Consider the following 18,856-nt stretch of genomic DNA (forward strand, 5'->3'; position numbering starts at 1 on the left):
TCGGACATCCTGTCAACTCTGTACGTCAGCGAGTCAATTTTACCATCGATGTTTGTCAATGCGGCTTGGATCGTGGTGAACATAGCTTGTACGTCATCATTCGTTACTCCACCTGCCGCACCTGCCGTGGATTGCGTCGATGGCTGGTCGTCTGTTCCGTGGTCCGGTTGTTTTTACGCCTGCTCAAAGGTTATTTTGGACTGATTTCGGTCCATCTTGCCCATGGTGTAGTTTTCTCTGATCTTCTATGTAGATTCTATGAAGAATAGCAGCGTTTAAATGGAAGCAGATCTGGGTGGTCTTACCAGAAAACACGATAGCACAAGATCGTCGTATACAGTGTGTGTTGCGTGTCTAGCATGCAGGCACACAGCTCAACATCAGCTTTCCGCCGGATGTAGACCCTCGGTGCAGTTCTCAGCTCACTCACAAGGTAAAACTGTAGGTGGACCGCCTAGGTATACTGACACGTCGCGTATTTCCTCCTCCCGCCTCAGTGGAACATGCAGGCTATTTTGGGGCAGTCTTCCTGTGTCACCCTGCTTTGCTTGCCTGGAATTTCCCAGCTCACCGCATATACTGGCGTCATGCAGGCCCCTTGATGCAAGGTTTATGATGGCCACATTAGTGTATTCCCCCCTCAAATCTGTTCTGAACGTAAGAGGAGCAGAAAAGGGGTCTCTGATTTCCCGGGGGGTCCAAAGATAATATGGCAGTGTATCCTCAGACCTCAGTAGGCGACCACAGGATCTGGCTTTCACTCTTTCCGTTCGTCTCTCCTACAGGCCGCCTGCCTGCCGATCGGGAAGTTCCGCGTGTTCAAGGGCCTGAAGCGCTTCTCACACCCCGGTCATTTACAATGAGACGCCGCTCCCGCAGTGTCACGATGCAGCCTTGTGTCTCTCGCTGCACCGCCCGTCCGTCTCAAGCACACCGCTCCTGTGCAGCGCGGCGCCTCCGACACGGACAGCTCAGTCCTCTCCTCTCAGTAAGCAGTGTCCACCAGTCGTGTTTTTTTTTTTTAAACAATTCGACTGTTGCAGTGGGCGCCGCAGGCAGTCCGCACACCAGGCCCCCAGAGTCAGGGCTATATCAGCGTGGTGCAGCCACCACTTTACCTCTCATGCGTACCCGGGGTCTCACTGTCCCGCCGTGCGCTTCGCTTCTTCCCCACACACCTCAACAGCGCTACCGGGTTAGATCGCCGACAGTTCAGTCATTGTGTGGCCCTCCGGAGTCAATGTTTCGATCGTAACGGTCCCGACCGCACTGTGCGGCCACGTTACATGCTGTACGTCGCAGGTTAGTCTCCCACTGCAGCCCGCGACTTCAGTTTCACTTTCTCCGACAGGGCCCCAGGTTGCCGAAAGCCGCTCCGCAACTGTTATTTAGTACAGGGTCAGTTTTCCATCACATAAATGTACCCAGTGCTAGCCCGAGCTACTCCCCACCATTTCTAAGCTTCGAGCTTCTGTTCATGTAGGATTTTTCAGGATATTTTCAGGCGTCCGAGAGGAGCTCACTCAGAACGCGGCCATCTCTCTCTGTGGCTAGCTCCGCCCCCCTGAGTGCTTCTTACTTTAGGGGGAAACAATAGAAACAATGAAGATTTGTCATAAATGGCAGGGGCTGTAGCGTACCTGAGAAAGGTGGAGCTTTAACATAGAACAGCTACTTAAATATAGTTACTTGTAATGTGGCAGGGTTTTGTTATTAGCATTGGATAGAAGAAGAGCTAGTGAAGTTATATACCTATAGGAAACATTGCACACCACTAAAAGAGATTATAATAATGATATTGCCATTGAGGAGAAAGCATGGTAAGAGTACTTAACTTGGATATGGTACAGATATAGCAAAACACACAAGATGATGGACGGAATGTTGCACATTGGCAAAACATTCACCCCCAGTCACAGATCTGGGTTTAATCAATCGTTATTTTGCTCACCACGCCACCCCAGTTCAGACATGGCCATATGCAAATCAGTCTTGACCCTGTGCCTCATGGAAACAGTTCAGCCCGAACTGCCAAGCCATGTCTTCCCTGGATCGGAATCAAGCATCCTAGGACCGGTTTCGGGGTTTCACCCCTCTTCATCCAGGACAGCTTGACTCCAGTGGCGTAGTGAGCACGGGACCCACGTCTGGGCATACCCTTCCCACATAGGGCGAACGGCAAAACACACAAGATGATGGACGGAATGTTGCACATTGGCAAAACATTCACCCCCAGTCACAGATCTGGGTTTAATCCATCGTTATTTTGCTCACCACGCCACCCCAGTTCAGACATGGCCATATGCAAATCAGTCTTGACCCTGTGCCTCATGGGAACAGTCCAGCCCGAACTGCCAAGCCAGGTCCTCCCTGGACCGGAATCAAGCATCCTAGGACCGGTTTCGGGGTTTTGCTATGGTACAGATATGCCACAGTAACAATTTTGGTATGTGGGGGAAAACAAAAGGGATACGGAAAACGGAAACTATAATATTTTAGATATTATAATTGTTAATATGTGACAGCAATAGATAATGATAGCGGTTTCTTCTCCGTGGCTAGTTTGTTGGTTGAGCTGGAATAGAATTATGGAGGTCTGTTGCTACTTCTGATTGTAGATTTGAATATGAAAATCCACAAATTACTTTCAAGTGGTGATGTCCAGAGAGAATATGAACATTTAGAGACAACTGAGCAGGTTGTACGGATATTCAGGCACAGAGAGACAATGTTGGCTCGTGTTCTAAAAGGTTACAATCTAGCAGGGATAATTAATAGCTCATTATATGAGCAGCCAGGGAGTCCAACATTTGATAATGCGAATAACAGCTTATTAATTGACTTTAACAACTTGCTATTTTTCCTAAATTAAAGACATACGAGCAGGTGAGCTTTGAGGTAGTGACCCCAATAAAATGGTGATTGATTTTGGTGTACAAAAGCAGGCTTGCCAGGTGGATGGAGATTGAACATAACCAAGTCAAAACGACTATGCTGGACTAAAACATTGCAAGCACACAGCTTTGATGAATTGATTTATTTAGAATTTGATTAGTTCAGATGAGATTCTGCCTACTTTTGAAGTTTTTATTACAAGGATGAGAGAAAATACTCCAAATAACTTAGGGGCATATCAACAAGGCCAATATCGCCGGGTTAGTGGCACTTTCGTGCCGCTAACGTGGTAATTTTACATCGCCTTATCAACAAGATCGTGCTAACCCGTGTTAGCGCTAATTTCCGCAAGATAGCTGCCGGTTTTTTAACGCCCTGCATGCCATCGCTAATGACATGCAAAGTAGGCGTTCCGGAGCAAAACAACATGGAAATAGTCGCTAACACGGCTTCGCCATATCAACAAGCCTGCAGCAGACCCGCGAAGCGTCAAGAAGAATCGCGCTATGCACCCTTTATCGCAGGTATTTAACGTCTGCTATTTTTCTGACTTAGCCATATGTTTAATGAGACGTGGATTGCATGGTTAAGGCCACAGGGCCGTATTAGGGAGTTTATGCTTTATCTCACAAAATTATTGCTGGATTTGCAGTGCTGTTGGGGGTTTTCGCCGCTATCGCTGTATTTCTTATTGCCAAGGCGCTAATCGTTGTTGATAGCACGCTAACAAGGAGATGCAACCCAGCGATATGAAAAATCGCACTGACCGCGCGTTGCGATGTTTATCGCATGTTGTTGTTGATATGCCCCTTAGTAACTAGGAAGAGAAAGACACAAAGTCTGGTTGTAGATTCAAGCTGCGATTGAAGAAATAAATAAACCATCTCCTTATACTCCTGTTCATGGAAAGGAGGTTAGTAATTAGTACGTACGGGTTAGAGGTTCGCAGAGTAATTAGCTAAAATAAATATAAGATAAATAAACAACTTTGGGGAAAAATAGCCGTGGCCTTTAAGTAAAAGGAAATAACACAATTTTGAGAATTTATAAATGAAGTAGTAGGGTCATGCAATGGCTGGTGACTGCCCCAATTTCAGGGGACATGTGGGTGGAGTACATTAGTGAACTTTAAAGACCTAATGGCAATAACAGTGTAATGGAATGAAATGGTGGGTGAAGATTTCAATGTAATTTTGGAATAAAACCAGGTTCTTCCAAAACAACAAATCATTTTTAGGAATAATTGTTCAGTTACTGATGGATGCATGGTACTACACGTTAGTGGAAAAATATGTGGGTCAATAGAAACATGTTTCTTTATGTTCTGTACTTAGACTGCCCTACCACAAATGTTTTTGGGGATGTGGGTAGATCATGGGCTTAAATGGTGGCCTGGGGAATGTGTAGACCTTTATTAGTCTTAATCTTTAGACTCCATGGAGAATCTTGAACTAGAATCCAATATGAAGAAAACAAAAACTTTACCAGCAAAGTACTAACTCTGAAGAGTTTATTCATGTCCCCTCACTTATTGTTCTCCATTTGTATTGTGATTGTCCCCAGAATGGTAAGTCAAGCCAGTCTTTTTCCACTCAGGACATGGCAGGAAAAGATCTGTAACATTTATTATTGTGATGACACCATACTATTTGATTTAATGGGAAACAACCTTTACAACGCAGTCATTACATCGAACTACCTTTACAACGCAGTCATTGCATCACAACATCCTTTACATCACATGTCATTACAACGCAGCCATGACGTCGCATGTCACTACAACGCATGCCATTACAACGCATGTAACTACAACGCAGGCATTACATCGCAAGTCATTACAACGCATACCATTACAACGCATAGTACCCTTACACTATCCGACACTTACCCTACTGTTGCACACACTGGAGCTAGAATAGTAATATTTACCCCTACACTATCCAACACTTACCCTACTGTTGCACTCACTGGAGTTAGAATAGTAATTTTTACCCCTACACTATCCAACACTTACCTTAAATGCGATGTAATGGTATGCGTTATAATGGTATAATGCAATGTAATGGAATGCGTTGTAAAGATAGTTTCTAAAAATGCAATGTAATGGCATGTGATGTAAAAGAATGCATTGTATAGGATGTTGCGATGTAAAAACTGCTTTGTAAAGGCATGCGTTGTAAATGTATGCATTGCAAAGTCATACATTCTATTTAATACCCTTTGGCCTCCAGACATCATTAAAGGCAATCCATCAATACTGCCATCAAAACTATTTGAATTTTAATCTCACTATAAAACAAAGAAAGATAATGTTATTTAGGAAGAGGGATGTTAAAAAAAAACTACTCATTGAGACAAAATGGTGTGAGTTAGAAGTGGTCTCAATTTATTCTTACCTAGTGGTGACCTTTGCTAGCAATTTCACCTTAAAAGATGAGATGGCGATCTAGATTTTAGGATAAAATACTTTTCCAGGTTTGTATTACATTTGCATCTAGCTTATCTGGTGATGGCACACTGAGGCGGTATGAAAGTTTCGGCGAAAGAAGTGCTAGCCTTTTGTTTACAAAGAGGGTCCAAACTTTGGATAACATGGGTCTTGTGGAGTAAACTGATTAACCCATGGAGAATGACCAATGTTGGAAGATTTGTGTTAACCCTTTGACAAGGAATGCAAGTTTGAGACTGATTTGGCTTTGTCATAGATCTTGAAAATATAGTTATAGAACGTTGATTCTGTCTGAGAGGATTCCACAGAATAGTTTATTGTACTTTCAAACTCATGTGGGGTAGGTGTTGTATGATGGTAATGAGGATGGGCATCTTCCGTTAGCAAAGGTTACAAGCACCAGAATAAACATTCCATATTCAGAGAAGATATGGCCTTTTCGCTTACAAATTGTATATATTTTGACTAATGTGTGATCCTAGCCACTGGTTCCAATTGTAAGGAGATCACATTAATTGATCTGTTAATTAAATGATAATGTATATATTGAAATGTGAAGATTTTATTTTGTGGGGGAGACTGGGTACATATTTTAAAGATTGTATTTGAGTTGATAAATTGCTAAAAAATCAGTTTTTGATCTGTTGTTGTACAGTAATATTTTAAGACTTTGTATAAATCTTTGGTGTTGTAAACAATGTTGCTTGTATGGTCAATTTTACAGAATGTGACAAGCTGAAATAAACAAAGTAGTTGTATAAAATTCACCAAGAAGGGTAACCTGCTTGGCCCAATGGTCTCACTGCTTTTTTTTTTTGTTTGTTTACTAACCCCAGTTATTGGGACTCCCTTCTCATTTCCCTTTTTCAAGCAGCGACTGCATTGTAAGCTCATCTTTCCTAATGGTCTTTGAGGACACGTGTCCTGATCATTGAGAAGGACAACAAGTGGGATCCAGTGTGCTGCCCATAACTATTTTCTGACATTTCTGTCAAAGAGAAAAATTCTAACTTAATTTTACTTGGACTCCACGATTTGCACGTCTAAAACAATGTAATCCCCCAAGTTCAGGCTTCCTTTTGATATTGAAGAGAGACATAGCTACACATGGACATTATTTCAAAGATTTCACGTGAGTTACACCTGCGTAAATACATTAGAAGTCAATACAGTAAATGCTGGTGTGGTTGGTATGGGGCTTAGAACCATTTCTATTATAGAACCATTTCTAATATTAATTCATGTTATCTTGCATTTTGGAAGATTTACTACACAAGTATATCAAAGCAGATGAGGATTTGTCAAATGTGTAAATTTTTTATTGATCATTATTATTTTGTTGCTTTTATATTATTTGTCACGACAGCACCTGCACATATCGCTTTTGCACTATACACTATTCTTCGAATCCTCAGCTTTGTAGTCCGAGGACATGGGAAAAGCCACCATACTTCTCCTCCACAAACAGGGCAAACTGTTGGATGAGTGCACCCCCCTATAAGTTATAGTTGAAGAGGAATGTCGGGTAAATCATGAATGTTCTCATCCAACCTGTCTATAACTATAGCAGTGAGGTGGTGAAAGAATCCCTCAGACTGTTCAGTCAGAATCTAGTGACTGACCCGCACTATGGTAGGGGAGTTTAAGATTCTTCTGACTTGATTTCACGAAAAGTAACCCATAACAAATATCTGAGCGCTCACCTTGAGGACCCATTGCATACTCCCCCCTCTCCCATAACGATAGCTGAAAACCAGGGGGTTGTTGCTTCCAGAATGAAGCTAGGTTCAATCCCCTTTATGTTTAGGGATGTGGCCATATGTCCTCACAATTTGAATATACGGAGAATGTTGTCAGAACTCTGGAACTCCATCCAAAATATAGGTTCTTCTGTGGATGATACACTGTTCGCAGAGCTACAGATGTCTTCAAGCTTGCTCTCACAAAGCTTAAAATTGAACAGCCATTGCTTTATGAACGATATAAGGTAAAAGTGACAGGAGGTGCTCTTAATAACGACATTATTAATTGCAGTGCATTTATGTTGCCCTCTCTACCGACGTTCTGTGATGCTCATAGGTCTTAAAAAATGTATGTCGATTCTAACTGAAGCCTCTGAATAACCACACTAGCAGCAGGAAGAATTCAACTTTAGGTTTCATATCTGGCATTTATTTAGTGCTTTATTTGTCAACAGAAACATGCTCGGAAGGGATCAGAGTGCTTTACACACAACATGAGAGGTGGATAATCTATAAGGAGATTGTGGAACAGGAGTTAGAAGAATGAACCTGATTCTGAAGGTGGACAGCAACCGACTTTAGTCCTAGGCTCCAAAAGCAAGCCTAAAACAAGTGAGTTAATAGCCCCCTGGATTATAAGAAAGTCAGGTGTATGTCGAATTGATTCACACAGATTCCCAAAGTCTAGAGTTTTGGGATGTAAATGCATGAAGTAATGTTTTAGTTTTGTTTCTAGATAGAGTTTGGATTTGCTTCTGGTGTTCTTGGAGGAACTTGTGATTTCTAACTTGTGGATATATGAAAATTGGTTTATGGAGATAAGGCATGATTTTAAATTGGATTCTCTCTCCACTAAGAGCCATTTTGGATTGCTTAAATGTGTGGCTATGTACTTCCTTTCTCGCTCCAGTTATCCAGAATGCTGGTGCTCACAATCCTTACTTAAGTGGAGCTTGCACGAGGCACCCACAGTCCACCTGCAAAGACATCATGACTTCAATAACCAATTTGTAGTGGTTTTCTTTTCTAGGAACAGATTCCACATATAAAGTCAAAATCAATGACCCAGTTTTCATCCTTTTACCACAAAGAAATAAAATGGTCAAAGGGACCAACTTCCAGCTCATTATACACTAAAGAGTGATTTTGCATTGTGTATTCCTAGTTCATTCTCATACTGCCTGGAAAGGGAGCCTTCTCAGCCCACTTGGACCTGTAAAAAAATTGTATAGTGCTGAAACTGGATGCTTTGAGACTTCCTAGACAAGTAGGTATAGCTCTGTGGGCATCAGGACCCTGGTGACCCCTTCTCTGATTGAAGGTTGCATAACCCTCTTTCTCACCCGCTGAGTTTTAAGTTTGAAATCTTCCTTTCTTCTCTCCAAAGAATTTCACCTCTTCCCCCATTGAACATATTGCTTATTCCAAGCCATAAATCGGCTATTCTGAATACCCGGGGAAAAGTCTTGGTTAATCAGTAGTGGGGTGAATGTTCTGAGACATTTCTGGTTACCTATCTGGTCCCATGCCATTATTGCTGTCTTTGTAACGGGGGAGATGTAAAATGTGTTGGTATCCTCAATACCACTCTTTGAGTATCTGCGCGCGTAATAAATGTACTTAACATAACATAACATAACATATTACCATAATTCCTTTATCAGGGCTCCCTAATAGGAAAATGTAGCGAAAATAATTTAAATTCATCCAATATGATCGTTTTACAAGTTCTATTTGTCCTTATACATTCCGACAAGGAATTTAGGGGCACAACAAAAAGTAAGGAAGAGAAAGTTTTATGTGCAGATCATAACTCTGCCAAGAGGTTTCTCATTGACTATTATGTGAACTGTCAGAGCAAGATAGCTCACCACTACCTCTGTCCAAAACGTCTCTCCCAACCCCATTTTCCTGAACATGTTGCTCATGAATCCCAAATTCACCCAATTAAAGACCTCTGTATCCAGTGACAGGAGGACCACCGTTATTCCGCTCTCGCCCACGATGTCAATTAAATTAAGGACTTTTTTTTTGTGATTCCATGTGGTTCTTCCATTGAATAAAATCTGTGTGGTACCCATGTGCCATGCAGGCAGGTGCACTGCAGCCTGGACTGCAGGATTTCTTAGTGTCCACATTAAGAAGCAAGATTAGCCTATACGAGATACATTCAAGTGGCTGTTTCCCCAGTTTAGGGATAAACAAGGCCAGGGTTTCCGTCTTCTGTGAGCATGCCCATTGATGAGAATGCAAACTTTTTATAGAAGTTGAATTTGAAGCTATCTGGCCCCGCGGCTATTGGGGACTCGCCCTTTTATTGCAAGGAGTACCACCTCTTAGTTTTCGGAGCCTCCAGCTCATCAATTGCTTTGGCGGAAAGTCTTAGCAAATTCACTTAGGCAAGGTAGGTCTCTCTAATCCTTGAATCTGTAAAGCGATTTACGTATATTTCATAGTAAAATTCCCTGAATCATTCGAGTTTCTTGGTGTCCCCTGCCCAGAACCTCCTATGCTTATCCTTTATCTCCGTCATGAAACTCCTAGCATTTGTTGCCTGAAATTTACTGGCGAGCATCATTCCAGAATTATTGCATCCCTTGTAGTATTTCATATCCTGTTTTTTCAATATTGTTGGAACGTGGATTATAGATAGCGGTAAAAATGCATCTACCACTGGCAATAAGGCCACTAACACAGTCTAGGGCTCAGAATATTCCCATGCTCAACCCTTGGTAGCTTGCCTGCGATCAGGCAGGCAGGCTTAACTTAAGAGATAGGTATGTAAAGCGTTTAAAAACACCAATTTACTAAATAATTAAGACACAACATTCAATAAAAATGTAACACTAATTTATGAAAATAGAAATTATTTTATCTTTAAAATGACGCCAAAATGACAAAAGTCCAATGTAGGGAACCGGAGATATGAATTTTTTTTTTTTTTTTTTTAAATTTTTTTTTTTAAACCGTTTATTACAGTTTAAAAAGGTTACAAGTATGGGCCTACAACCATCCGGCCGGCCGCTAGAGTTACAGAGCATACGACATACCTACAGTAAGAGTCTCTTGGCGGTGCAGATTGGTAAATCAGGAGATATCAATAGCGCAGGCCACATAACTCCAGGCCCACAATACGGTTTCCTTTTATCAAAACAGAACAACACAAAAAAACCACACCCACAAGGCAACCCGGCATCCAAAGTGACGGCACGTACTCCTTAAGTGGGGGATCCCAACCAGCAGCCAAACTCTGAAGAGGGGAACGGGAATAGATCAGGGACTGGGGAACCACATGCCCGTGGCTGAGGGAGGGGGTCGGCTAGGGGGACGGAGCTGGTGAGGCAGCCGGTAGCAGTGGCGGCTCACAAATACCCCCGCGATAGGCAATCCAGGGGCCCCAGATTTTCACCCACGCCCCAGGCTTACCCCTCGCCACATACACTACCTTTTCACGAAACATACACCAATCCATATGTTCTTTCCAGGCCAACACCGCCGGGGGCCTCTGGGATCCCCACAATTGGGCAATGTCACGCTTAGCTATCATGTATCCCAGAGTCACCCACCGCGTCTGCGGGACCGAATAGTCATTTGGCTCCCACACATTCAGCAAGCATCTCCTCGCTTCAGGCAACAGCTCAACACGCGTCACCACACGCAGGACCTCATGCACACCACGCCAGAATCGCTCCACCTTTGGGCACTCCCACAGAATATGCATGAAAGTTGCCAAGGCCCCACAGCCACGCTTACACAATCCGTCACCAGCAAAGCCCATACGTAGAAGCCTTGGCCCCGTCACGTAAACCCGGTGGAGGATCTTAAGCTGGACGAAGCGAAGGCGAGCCGGGATGGCCACCTCCTTCGGAGAGGCCACCGCGGAAATCCAGTCCTCGTCGTCCAGTTCCAGCCCGTCGGCAACCCAGGCCTCGCGGAGACTATTCAGCAGGCACGATCTGTCGTTGATCAGTTTTTTATATATAAGGGAGATCGTGCTGTCTGGGACATGGCCATCCAGCACTCTGTCCTCCAGGGGGGAAGACTCCGGAATGGACGCAACATCAGGGAAGACGGAGCCCAGCGCGTGGCGGACTTGAAGGTACCGAAAGTACTCACTGCCTTGCAGCTGAAATTCCGTCTGCAGCGTCTCAAAAGTTTTGAATCCCCCCCTCGTCCAGAGATCTCCCACTGTGCTGATTCCGATCGTGTCCCACTTCTCGAAGCCCTTCGATGTCCACAGGGAGCCCAACCTCTCAGACGCATATAGTGGTGACGCCCGGGTCAAACGGTCCTTCCACCCCATAGCTGCATTAGCCGTGTGCCAGACACGCACCATGACACGCGTCGGTCCCGTCAGACGGGAGTCGGGCGCGCCAGAGTAGAGCGCTCGATTGTAATCGCCACCGGGCAGGAGCATCTTGTCCATTTCAAATGCCGGGTTCAGGGCGGGCCCGTAAAGGCCATGATTAATTGCAGCTAGCTGGGAGGCCCAGTAATACCGTTTAATGTCCGGGAGGGCAACCCCCCCATCGTACCACGGGAGCGTCAATTTAGCCAGAGCAATACGTGGCCTCCCGTCCCAGAACAGGCGCCGCTGCAGGCTCTCTACCTCACGGAAGTAGCGCGCCGGAACCAAGTCCATAGTGTTCTGGAGCGCGTACAGAAAGCGCGGCAAGGACATCATCTTAAACAAGGCCGCTCGGCCAAGCGGCGAAAGCGGAAGACGCCGCCAACGCGCCACGTCCTCCCTCAAGCGCTGGAGGGGGGGTAGCAAGTTCCGCTCGTAGCGGGCCTCCGGGTCTAGAGTAATATATATACCCAGGTACCGGAACCCCTGGGAGGCAATCTGGATCGGGCAGTCCCGTGGTAGGGCCGGGGCCTCCCCGGAAAGCACATATAGGCAGGATTTCGCCCAGTTGATGACAAGGCCTGAATTACGACCGAAGGAGCGCAAAACATCAACCAGGACAATCAGCGAGTTACGCGGGGAGGCGAGATACAAAAGGATATCGTCGGCGTAGAGGGACACGCGGTCCTCATGCTCGGGGGTCCAGCGGAGACCACGGATAGAGGGGTGCCACCGCAGCCACTCCGCCAAGGGCTCCATGGCCAAAGCAAACAGGAGCGGCGACAAGGGGCAACCCTGACGCGTGCCCCGCCCCAGCGCGAAGGGGGCCGAGACTCGCCCATTCACCACCACCTGCGCCAATGGGCCCGAATACAACAATTTAACCCAGCTAATGAATCCCGGTCCAAATCCAAATTTCGCCAGCATCGCCCAGATGTATGGCCATTCAAGCGTGTCAAACGCCATGGTGGTGTCTAAGGACGCCAAGATGGCCGACTCCTGCACAAACGGGACACGCGCGAGCACCCCGTGCAAGCGTCGCAGATTAAGAGCCGTGTTGCGATGGGGTATAAAGCCAGATTGGTCTTGGTGGACCAAGTCGCCCACCACGCCGACCAGCCGGTTGGCCAGCACCTTGGCGAGGATTTTGGGCTCCGCGTTCAAGAGCGAGATAGGCCTATAGGATGTAACCCGCTCACGGGGTCTCCCCTCCTTATGGATCACCACGATTGTGGCCAGACGCTGGTCCGGCGGGAGGGAACCCTGCGAGTGGGCCGCCAGGAACATCGCGCGCAGGTGGGGCGCCAGTACATCCGGTCGCAGCTTGTAAAGCTCGATGGGGATACCATTGGGGCCCATGGCCTTGCCGGATGCGACCGAGCGAATAGCCAGGGCAATTTCGTCCGAGGTGGGAGGAGCGTCCAGCAAATCCCTGTCCTCCACCGTAAGGGAGGGCAGCGCGATGTCCCGAAGCAGGGCATGGGAATCTTCCTCCGAGCAGGGAGAAACCGGGGAGTACACCTCGCGGAAGTAATCCGCGAAGCAGGAGACAATGGCTTCCGGCTCGGTGACACGCACACCATCCATCCCCTCAATCAAAGGAACCACACGACTCGCTCTCTCCCTCTTGTCCAACCACGCAATCAATTTACCAGCCTTATCACCCACGTCATACAATCGCCCCTGTTGCTCTCTACTGAGGCCCCTGGCCGCCTCCGTGACGAGGGCCCTATAGGCCGCCTGCTTGAGGTGCAGACCATGCAACTTGGCGTCCGTTACCCCGCTCCCCAGGTCACCCTCTAGTTCCGCAATTTCGGCCTCCACTCGGGTAACCTCCTCCCGCTCGCGCCTCTGGGCATGGGAGATAAAGGAGAGGGCCTCCCCTCTGAGAACTACCTTAAAAGCCTCCCACAGGGAGATGGCCGAAGGGACAGACCCCACATTCTCATCAAAGTATCGCTGTAATGACTTGATCAAGTCGGCACGAATAGTGGGGTCGCGCAAGTACCAAGCATTGATTGGAGCCACCCTGCCATCCCCCCTCGGGAAGACATCGAGATGTAACAGTAATGGGGAGTGATCTGAAATGCCTCGCGCCAGGTGGCACACCTCTCCCACCCTCCCAGCATAGGCCGCCGGGACAAGGATGTGATCGAGCCGCGAGAGGCTACCATGGGCACCCGAGTGGAAGGTGTATTGCCGCTGTGCGGGATGCTTTAGTCGCCAGCAATCCACCAGGCCCAATGTATCTAAAAGGCCGGACAACCAGGCCTGTGCCCGGGGGAGGTCCCTGGGGGGATGACGATCCATAGACCCAGAAACCACCGCATTGAAGTCCCCCCCAACCACCAGCAGGCCACCCGGAAGGTCTAGGAGGAGGCGCCCCAGGTCCGCAAATGTAGTAGATTGTAACCCAGGCGGGACGTACACTGATATAAAAACAAACACTCTACCCTCCATTCTACCCACCAGAACAGTGTAGCGTCCCCTCTCATCATGGCGCACCTCATCAATCTCCAACGGGAGCGAGTTCTTGATCATGATACCCACCCCCCGCGAGCCCGAGGTGAAGCCCGAGTGGGCCACCAAACGATAGCCTCGCCGATTCATGGCATGAAAGGAGTTACCTATAAGGTGTGTCTCCTGCAGGAAGATAACATCTGGTGAAATACGTTTCAGGTACTGCAAGACCACACCACGCTTAATCCTGTCCCCCAGGCCGTTAACATTCCATGACAACACAGTCAAATCCCTACCCCCCATCATACGTAGAAGCAATCAGTCGTCCCCCACAGAGCATCTCGAGAGCAACAATACAGTAAAGGGCTTGCCTTGCGGTGCAAACAAACAACACCCCCCCCCCCACCCCCCCATCCCAACAGAACTCCCCCCTCCCTGCACCCCTGCATGAGCCCAGACAGCCCCCGAAAGTGCAGTGTGCCTGTCGCCCCATAGATGAAAAACTAACTAGTCCCCCAGAGGAGGAGGGAAGCCCCCAACAGACCCCGCACGACCTCCATAGGAGGGGAATATATACGGTCAGTAAATGGTAAAGGAATGTTGTCCAGAGCAAGGCCTAGTATTCACCCCTCAGTTCTGATCCGGCGGGCCCTCCCCGCCGACCGCACCCCCCCCACCCCCTCGGCCCCGATCTCCAGGCAGAGTGTCCAACCAGTCCCCAGCCGCCTCGGGTCGGTCAAAAAAGTGCGTGCGACCATCCACCTCCACCCTTAGCTTAGCTGGAAAAAGCATTGAGTACTTAAGGTTCAGGTCCCGTAGGCGACGTTTAACTCCGAGAAAACCCAGTCTCTGTTTTTGGACCGCCGGAGTAAAGTCTGGGTAGAAATGCACATCCATGTTATCAAGCTTGACCGGTCCCTGTTGCCTGGAGGTCTGCAGGATAGCGCCTCTGTCCCGAAAGTTAAAAATCCGGGCAATGAGAGGCCGCGGCGGGGCACCGGTCTTAGGTCTGCCCCCAGGGACCCGGTGAGCACGTTCCACCGCAAAAAGCTTACTCAGCCCCCGGGGCTGGAGATGGGTGAGGATCAATTCTTCCACAAAAAGATCTGCCGCCTCCGCCTCTCGTCCCTCCGGCACCCCAACAATGCGAACGTTATTTCTCCGGGCCCGACCCTCGGAATCCTCCAGTCGCCGGTCCATCAGGGCGCTCGCCTGGCCAAGCCGGCGCACCTCCTTTTGGAGGGCCACCACGTCCGTCGTGAGGCTCGTTGTGGTGTGGGCCAGGGAATCGACCCGGTCGTTGGTTTTTGATAAGTCCGCCCTCACGAGGCTAACATCCACAAGGACCGAGTCTATCTTTTGCGCTAAGGTGTCGAAGCGCTGGTCCACCGAGGCCTTCATCTCTGCGATGGCGCCCATGACGTCCCGGAGGGTCAAATCCACCGGTAGAGCAGATGCCTCCGTCGGGCACGCCGGGGATGTGCGCGATGTCTCCGGAGACCCCTTCTGGAGGGTGTAGCGGTCCATACTGTTGGATTGATGCGCCGGGCCACGGCGGGTCGTCTTCACCTTCGCCCGGTCGCCATCTTGTTTGGTGGACATGCCTGCTCTCCCACCGTCGTGCCAATCTCTTCGAAAAGGCCGATAAACCAGTTCACGGGCTCCGGGGGGGTGGGAGGGCGACCACTGGACCACAGGACGACTCACAGCCGGCGGGTCAGCCGGGCATCTGGACAAGGCCACACCACCGCACCCCGCTCCGCAACCCTACCTCGCCTGAGGGCAAGGAGAGCGCAAAAGCGAAAGTGAAAGTGCGGGGTACGCGAGTCGCCCAGCCCTGCCCGCCGCTGTTGTTCGCTTTGTCCCCGGATCGCCCCACTACTCCAATCCGGGGGGCCAGCGCGGAGAAGGCCGCAACCTTCAATCGGTGCTCCCACCGGTGTCCGGGGTCCGATTCGAAAAGGAAAAACGGGTGGCGCCTCAGCTCGGGTTCACCGATACAGTCCCCTCAACAAGGACAGGATATAGCCAGGATTAATTCAGGAGGTCGTGGAGGTCCTCGGGAGCCTCGCACCTACGCGGCCATCTTGGATGCGCGCTAGGCTCCTCCCTCAATTGTAAAGAGAGATATGAATTTTTAAAGATTTAGCACTGTATAGCATTTAGAAACCTATAGCGCCACTTTGGGACATCTGGTTGCACTTGACCGGGACATAGTCAAAGTTTCAGGCCGACCGCGATGGAGCCCTGCTAAGATACCCTTTGCGGTAGGCCTCGGTCAAGATTTTACCTTCGGACTCTCGAGGTTGAGTAGATCCCCCTCTAGAGCTTTTTTATAAAGTTGCTCCAAACTTCCGAAACTTCTTCCTGAAGTTCCTCCGGGCGTTCCAAAGTGTCCAAAACACAATCCAAGGGTCTGGAATCTCCAAGATGGTCCTTGAAAGTTTGGGACTTCAGTTCCCACATTCCTCTTGGACAAAACCCTTACAAATCCACTGTACTCACTCCAGGCTGGGGATTCGTGGTGGTGATGGACCACATTTTATTTCAGCTAAATGCCAACAAAACAGAGATTATGCTTTTTGGCAATGCTCAAACATTGTGGTCTTCGGAATGGTGGTCCCTGAGTTGGACACAGTACCGGTCCCCAAGTCGGTGGCTAAAAATGTGGGTGTCTGATTAGACCATCTTTTCACTATGAAAGACCAGGTAATAGCTACAACTGGTTCTTGCTTTCATATGTTGAGTCTCTTGCGTAGAGCATTTTATCTCCTCCCTTTATCTGTACGAAAAACTCTAATCCAGACCTTGGTGATTAGTCGTTTAGATTACTGCAATGCGCTTCTAGCAGTCACAAATTAATCTTTACTGAATACATTTCAGGTGGTCCAAAATACTGCGGCCTATCTGGTCCTTAATATGCCATCCAGAACAGTCTCTCTTCCTCTTTTGCGACAGCTTCACTGGCTTCCTATACATTAAAGAATTAAGTTTAAGATCTGTTGCATTGTACACAAAGATCTAAATGGCAAGGGTCCCAGCTATCTCACTGAAAAACTCATCCCCTATCAGCCGAGCAGATCTTTACGCTCAGGGAAAAAATCTCTTCTGGTTACCCCGTTTCAGGAAGTCTCATGCGGGAGGTAAAGCTTTCTCCTCCCTTGCTACACAATATTGGAATCTCCTGTCTCTGCACCTTCGAAAGTGTTCCGACCTCCTCCTTTTTAGGAAACTTTTTAAAACAGAACGTTTCTGCAGTTGATTTGTCTGTTCCTGTGTCCCTGCTCCTATAGCGCGGAGATAACCCTTAGGGGGTGAGTCCGGCTCTTTACAAATTTCAACAATTGTGTAGATCTTCACTCTACAGTGCTTCACAGCATAAAAGTTGATTTTGGGAAGTACTTTACTACAATGGGGGAAGTGAAATGTTTAATTTCTCTATCCCCAGGGCATATAAAGCCACTTTTATACGGGTCCTCCTTATAATGACATGACCCCCCACACCCCTGGGACACTTAGAGGAGACGCTGTGGGTACCTAATGTTCCAAAATATTGTAGTTTATCAATTTTTAAGTGCCCCGACCACCAAAGTTGAGTTTGAGCACAATTTACATTTAAAAGCAGTGCTGCAACACAGGGCTGCTTTTAAAATTACCTCAGGCTCTCAACAGTGCACACATGCAAGTGCAGAAAGAGCTGCTGCCCTTTAAACTGCCATGACCTATTACAGTAGCAGCTGGTGATGTGGAAGAGTGGAGGGCAGGGATCAGGGGGGACAAAATTAAAAAATACATTTTAAAAAGTACCTGTAGCCAGACGCATTGCACTCTTCTGCTCCTCTTCTCGCAAGCACAGGTTGCCAGAGTATACTGCGCCAATCCTGACACTGCTCTCATGTCATGAGAGCTGCGTCAGGATTGCCGTGAGCACTGAGGATTTGCACTTCCAGCGAGACTGGGAGACTGTGCCTGCTGTCTCCAACCCGGCAACGCAACTGGGTTGGAGACAGTTTCAGTGCGCATAACAGTTTGGCCGGTGGGCATACCTTACGCCGGCTGCCATTAATAGATATTTCCATCGCGTAGACGCATGTTGTCCCCGTTGTACGGAAGTTGATGCCGATCTGCTTCACATGATGTGGGGTTGCCCGGAGCTGAGCACATACTGGCAGACAATACAAGAGGTACTCCGCAGGTGCACGGGACGGGAACTCCCCTCTGAGTGGACTACTTACCTGCTGCACCTCTTCCATAGGCCACCCCCGGCTAAGGTTGCCTCTCGTTTTATAGATCTGGGGATCATAGTGGCGAAGTGACTTATCACTAAGCACTGGAAGGCGGACGCTGCGCCGCATGTGCGGGCGTGGCGCGGCTCTTTCTTAGTCTGGGCAAAGGCTGAGGAAGTGGCACTTCGTCGGGAGGAAACACTGGGCCTTAGGGTAACGCCAATCGCATCCCAATGGGGGGAGATGCTACGGGCCCTTCTACAATCGGATGGGGCGACCCCGGCAGGGGATAGTGGCGAGCTGCAGGAGCTGCGTTAGAAACTAGGGGGCTGTCCGGCCTGACGGGGTGTCACGACGCTGGGTATTACTACTTTGACACAGATGATGATGCATGGCGCTGCGAGGATAATAGTAGACGTAACACTCCTGGAGGCGGGGGCCGGAGGGAGGAACCCGACAGGAGAGGGGATGTGAGGGTAGGGGCATCTAGAATCGTGTTGAGAGCTGCTGTTGGATATTGTTTTAGTTGCTAAGCTGTGGAGGAGACAGCTCCCCAGTTGCAGAATGGGGCTCTTAGCAATGTTTGATTATCTGTTTGAGGGTACAATGGAAGAAGTACACATTTGGCAACAGAGACGACGGTATGATAATCTCCACATGTGATGAGACCGCAAAACCGCACGCGGAGATAGTTTTACTTACAGCCTCACAGTCTATAGCCTTGGGCAATGCTACA

The 18,856-nt window shown here is 48.2% G+C and overlaps 1 protein-coding gene across 1 annotated transcript in view; it reads left to right on the plus strand.

The window, feature by feature from the left end:
* LRRD1 (leucine rich repeats and death domain containing 1) overlaps nt 1-18,856 on the plus strand; it is a 191,706-nt gene that overhangs the window by 15,364 nt on the left and 157,486 nt on the right. Inside the window, exon 2 of the mRNA XM_085631088.1 lies at nt 7,542-7,698. The gene's annotated coding sequence lies outside the window, so the exon portion shown is untranslated. The remainder of the gene's footprint in view (nt 1-7,541; nt 7,699-18,856) is intronic.

The sequence above is a fragment of the Triturus cristatus genome, chromosome 10 (genome assembly GCF_964204655.1).
Source record: "Triturus cristatus chromosome 10, aTriCri1.1, whole genome shotgun sequence".
In the NCBI taxonomy this organism is placed as follows: domain Eukaryota; kingdom Metazoa; phylum Chordata; class Amphibia; order Caudata; family Salamandridae; genus Triturus; species Triturus cristatus.